Raw genomic sequence first — 5,727 nt, 5'->3', positions numbered from 1 at the left:
GAGAGAAGATGGACTCTGAAAAACAAACTGAGGGTTCTAGAGGGGAGGGGAGTGGGAGGATGGGTTGGCCTGGTGGTGGGTATTGAGGAGGGCACGTTCTGCATGGAGCACTGGGTGTTGTGCACGAACAATGAATCATGGAACACTTCATCTAGAACTAATGATGTAATGTATGGGGATTAACATAAGAATAAAAAAAGGAAAAAAAAAAAAAAAGAATTTATTTTGCTTGGCTTTACTTTCTTGTTCAGACATTCCCTATGTGATGAGCAAAATGGTCTCTGAAGCTACAGATGCATAACCTACCATCTTAGCAATCCTGGATAAAGGTGAAACCAATAGTTATAACAACAGTAATAATAGCTAGTATTCAGCTATACTCACTGAAAACTTTCTTTATGCCAAGACATTTTTAAGTTGTTTAATATTCATTCCTAATCAGAAGAATGTTACGAAGAGGTTTATTATTCTTCATATTTTACAGATTAGGGAAGAAAAAATATTTTTTTGCTAAGTCCATTAGAAAATTTGGGAAATCTCTAATTGACCTGGTTTTCCTAAATTCCTGACACAATTTATATCTAAGGCAGATTTTATACAACGGCCCAGCCCAGTTCAAATTCTACCCTTATGACCAGGGAAAATGTGCAATATTCTCAAAAGAGGAAAATGTGCTAAAACTACCAATCCTTTACAGGTTAACAATTGAATCGCATCATGATCCACATCTAAATTTCAATGGCTAAACTTGAATTCAATAAATCACTGACTGTCATTACTAAAACATTGCAAGAAAGGCATAAAAAATTAGGAATATAATTTGTACTTAGATTTTTTTTTTAAGATTTTATTTATTTGGGGTGCCTGGGTGGCTCAGTCGTTAAGCGTCTGCCTTTGGCTCAGGTCATGGTCCCAGGGTCCTGGGATTGAGCCCCGTATCGGGCTCCCTGCTTTGCGGAATCCTGCTTCTCCCTCTCCCACTTCCCCTGCTTGTGTTCCCTCTCTCGCTGTGTCTCTCTCTGTCAAAAAAAATAAATAAAATCTTAAAAATAAATAAATAAATAAAAATAAAAGAAATGCTCAACTATAAAAAGGGTGGTAGCAATAACACTTTCCACTACAGAATGACCTCTGGCTTTCCCTTACCATTAACACTGCTACTCTTCCAAGATACATAAGCATGTGGAAAAACTTGTCAGCTTTTGCCAGGGCTAGGAGATGAAAAATAGAGCATGTCCTGATTAGTTAATTTGTGACTGTAAGCTCAGTTGACATCTTGGGGATGGACCCATAAAATCTGGCCAATTTGTTTAACATCTGCAAACTGCAGAATTCTTTAGCCCTTTGCCACAGTTTCTGCTCAATATCTTAAAGCTGGACTCAGTCCCATCTGTGACTCATCTCCTCAGGGTTGAGGGTAGGGGTGGGTGCTAGTCATCAAAATCTGGAATGTCACTGGTAGGAGTAACCCCAGTAGCCTTTGGATGCATAATAGGAGATGTGCAGGTGGTAAAATTCTGGCAGGAACACCAGGATGGTAATGATCAGGGCGGAATGGCCCCATCTGCCATGCCCCCTGCCCTCCACGCCTCATCCGCCCCCAGCCCCGCTTTGTTGATATAGCCAGCCAGCAGGAGGGAGTCTATGATGAGAAAGGCGCCCATCCACAACAGCAGTGACCTCAAATGGGATCTTAGGAGGGTTTATCTTAAACCCAAGGTCAACGTAGCCATCATCTGCACTGGAGAGCCTTAAGTATTTCACTTTCCTACTGGGGATTCCGGTAACCAGGTTGGTAGGAGACAGCATCATAACCTGCGGACGCACCTACAGTCAGAGCACCGCACCAATCCGCCCCCGCACCAAAGGCTTGCTCACGGTTGGCGGCAGAGGCCCGGAGGCTCATGGCACGCCTCACCTAACTGCCATCCCACCCGCCAATATTATCAATATTTTAAAGATCATTTTAAATTTGCCTACATGTGTTGGGTACATTGATATCTAATGCATCCTCTGAGTATATCTAGCACTGTGATATTTTGCATAGTATCTGAAAACACTAGGAAGCACTTATGTGCCAAAAGTTCCCAGAAGGGGAGATACCTGGTTCTGGCTCTGTATGGATAGGACAACCAAGGGCTGTAGCTTTTACTCTGCATCCTCTTGTCTGCAGCATTCTGTAGCACTCTAAACTCCGATTTGCAAAGGTGAAAAGGGTAATGTTACCAGAAAGATTCAAAGAAATTTTGCATCAATTCGTTAAAAAATCAATTTGCAAGCACAGAGAGGATATCAGGTATTAGTAAGAGCCAACTCGTATGTATCAAGCTAAGTAAATCCATTTTTTTTTTTACTATCAAAGAACAGATCCTGCAAGTAGGGAAATTTCAGAGATAAGAATTCCTTTGATTTTTGTTTTGTTTTGAACCTACCCTCATATGAAGTTTTTACTTACAAAATGGTTAAGGATTATTACTTTTGGAATAATTCAGAGAAAAAAAACGCTAGTATGTTTGTTTACAAGCACATATATGCTTATATATATAGACACATAACAACTTCCTGGAGTTTTCTGGAACTTTCACTCAGTTTTTCAATTCTATGTTACCTTGGATTGAAGGTGAATAAACAAAAAAGATAAAGAAATATAATAATAATACATATAACATAGTGTGGTATACTATACTATACTATACTATACTAAATATAACATAATTCAGTAGTGGGAACACTGAATTAAATGAGCACAATTGTAGCTTATTTATTATACACTGAGAACAGTGGGTCAGCTGACATTGAGGGATGTGTTGAAGAGTGATAGCAGGAAGAGAGGCAGTCAGTGATGATGAATATTCAGAATGAGGCAAAGGAATTTGCATTTATATGAATGTTAGGGTGGGCACTCATGAAGGACTGGAGTAACAGAGGAAGTGGCATAGCTCCAAAAGTATGACCTTCCATGATGAGTAAGATAGATTCGAAGAGAGAGAAGAGCCAAGAAATGAGCTAGGAAGATACTGCAATGATCCAAGCATGATGTTGCTGTGGCAGCAGGATGGGGATGGAGGACATGATGGCATGATGGATTGGAAAAAATACTTCAAAGACAGAATTGAGAGAAACTGGTGTCTTTATCCCCTATATACAAAACCTAAACTAAGGATTCAAGTTGGCATTACAGAAAATGGGAGAGAAGTTCTCATAGAAGCACCAACTCTGAGATTTTGGGCTCATTATGTTTTTCCTTGAGACTCAATTTTTACATCTGTAAATCACGTTATCAGTAGAGGCTTTCAGCTCTGAAATTCTGTTTCTGTACTACAAGACACTGGAAGAATGGCTAGACTAAAATGGACTGAAATGAGATAAAGAAAAGGTAAGAATGGGTAGTGGTTTGAAGAATAATGCATATAATTGAGCATTTAATATGTACCAGGAATTGTGTTAATTTTTAAAATACTTATTGTCTTGTTCAGTTCTCATAACAAACCAATAAGAGAAGAGGCAAATAAATCAAAGAAGAAAGAAAGAAAACCAGAGAGAACTACTTGTCAAGGGAGGCAGCAAAGTATCCTCTGGGGAAAGACTGGATAAACTGGAAAGGGTAGGAATCTGAGGGTTTTGGGGAATGTGGAAGTCTCCGTTGAGTTTGGCTCAAGTGGCTTGGGGTTCAGTTTAATATGAACTCAATGATATCTTTTGTTTATTTAACTCCCAATGGCCCATCTGCAGAGAAAGGGCAGCGACACCCATCTTAGTTTGCAGTTACCAGCGGGGCTGTGAATCCTCTTTTTTTTCCCTACTTGCCAACCTCAGACCACTAAATTCCATTAGCTGCCTCTTTACCACACCACTTCAGCAGCAAATGCATTGTTTTGCACCTCTCTTGACCAGGAGCAAAGTAGGGAACAATTCTTTAGGCGACATTAGCACTTGAGCTTAGATTAACGATGCCAAATCTGATTTATATTGTCTCTCCCCAGCCATATGATCTAGCATTCTCCCTGCCCTTTCAATGCAGCTGTACATTAAGCTGCATGCTTTAGAGGTTTTCTCCAACAACTCCCAGCCCACTTTCCTAATCAGTATTCAGCAGTATCTTTCCTTTCAGCAGATGCACATTATTTCCTTCTCCCTTTGTTCTTATATTTATTCTTCTAAGGTTTATCCACATCAACTGCTTTTGCTGTTTGTTAGCCTAATTGTAATAATGACCCCAAGACCTATAAAAATATACATTTAAGTTGCTTGATAGCAAAACACACCAACCTGTTTATAGGAAAATTAAGAGATAAAATTTATGGGCATGCCTAAAAAAGACATTGTTCTTCAATTGGGTGATCCAATATTGACAGAATTTATAAAGTTTCAAGATTTATGGTAGAATTTTGTTTTAGCCCCTCTTAGAAAACATTGTATTTGAGTGCATATAATATCATTTTCATCAAAATAGGGACACTGGCTTCAATTTATTTTTGGAAGAGAAAGAACTAATGCATTCTTGCTTTATGAAGTTATTACGAGATTACTTTTTTTAAAAAAGGTCTGTATATTATTTTTTTAAAGGCAACATTGCAAAAATGTCAGGGAGTTACTCTTAGATATATATAAATCATTTTCAGCTTTCCTGATATGAAAATGTGAAAAGCTCAATGAAAGTCGAAGAATATGAGATGTTGGTTAAAGATAATAATCTTTTCATGCTAGGCTCGCAGACTGTGCCAGGGAGAAAACAGGCAAACAAAAGCATTAAGTCCCCAGGCTTCCAAATGAGGAACAGTCATGATTACAATCCATCAGTTCACTCAAGTGGTGTTCTCTGTGACTCACCAGTTGAATTCTGGCTCTAATTGCCATTACTCAAACTATGCCTATTGATCACCAGACAGGACAAAATGGCTGTCTTTGTAGCCCAGCTTTACAGCACCACATTTGCAACAATCAGCACTTGCGATTGTTCTCTATTCATGCCTCCAAGAATACAAATTGCACTGAATGGTGAGAAATAGCAAGATGAGTAATGCTTAAATTCTAAGTCAATCGGATTATGCATGCATGCATGCATCCATCCATCTAATATATGTATGTGAGACATTGTGCTAAATATTGGGGGAATAAATGGTAATTAGGCAATTTCACTCTCATTTTGGTTGTGTTGAAATTAGAAGGATCCCAGAGAAGATATACTTGGACTGAGCTGGTAGGTCACGTTGTGACCCAATCGCTCTACAAGGAGTGTGGTCTTATGTGAATAACCTGAGGAGGTTGGAAACCAAGTTGTCTATCAGCCTCTTTACCTCTGTGACCACAGCACTGGTTCAAGCTTTCATCTTCTTTGCCTGCATTACCTCAATGTCTAAGTGGCCATCCTTCTCCTCTCTTGTTCCCATTCAGTCCAATCTCAATAGAACCACCAGAAGGATCCCATTAAAATATGTTAGATCATGTTACCCTTGTGTTCTTCCAGTGGTTCCATCTACCTTGGAGTAAAAGTTAAAGTTGTCACAAAATGCTTATAATGTTCTAAGAGACTTTCACTCCTATCCTGCTGTTAATGTGTCTAATATCGTTTCCTCCATATCTCCTTCACTTTCTTCTCTTCCCACCACCCCTATCCCAGCCACCTTGCTGTTCTTTGAATAGGTATACTCTTGACTCAGGAATTTGAACTTGATGTTCCATCTGCTCGATCACTCTTCTCCCAGATATCCACTTGCGTGGCTCTCT

General features: G+C 39.2%; 1 pseudogene; it reads right to left on the bottom strand.

Annotated features, from left to right (window-relative positions):
* Positions 1-1,430: 1,430 nt before the first annotated feature.
* Positions 1,431-1,812, bottom strand: LOC102749244 (transmembrane protein 230 pseudogene; annotated as a pseudogene).
* Positions 1,813-5,727: the final 3,915 nt, after the last annotated feature.

Source organism: Leptonychotes weddellii, chromosome 1, assembly GCF_054177405.1.
Source record: "Leptonychotes weddellii isolate Sample4059 chromosome 1, ASM5417740v2, whole genome shotgun sequence".
Taxonomy (NCBI): Eukaryota; Metazoa; Chordata; class Mammalia; order Carnivora; family Phocidae; genus Leptonychotes; species Leptonychotes weddellii.
The sequence above is the reverse complement of the archived record's forward strand: the minus strand, read 5'-3'. Positions and strand labels throughout refer to the sequence as shown.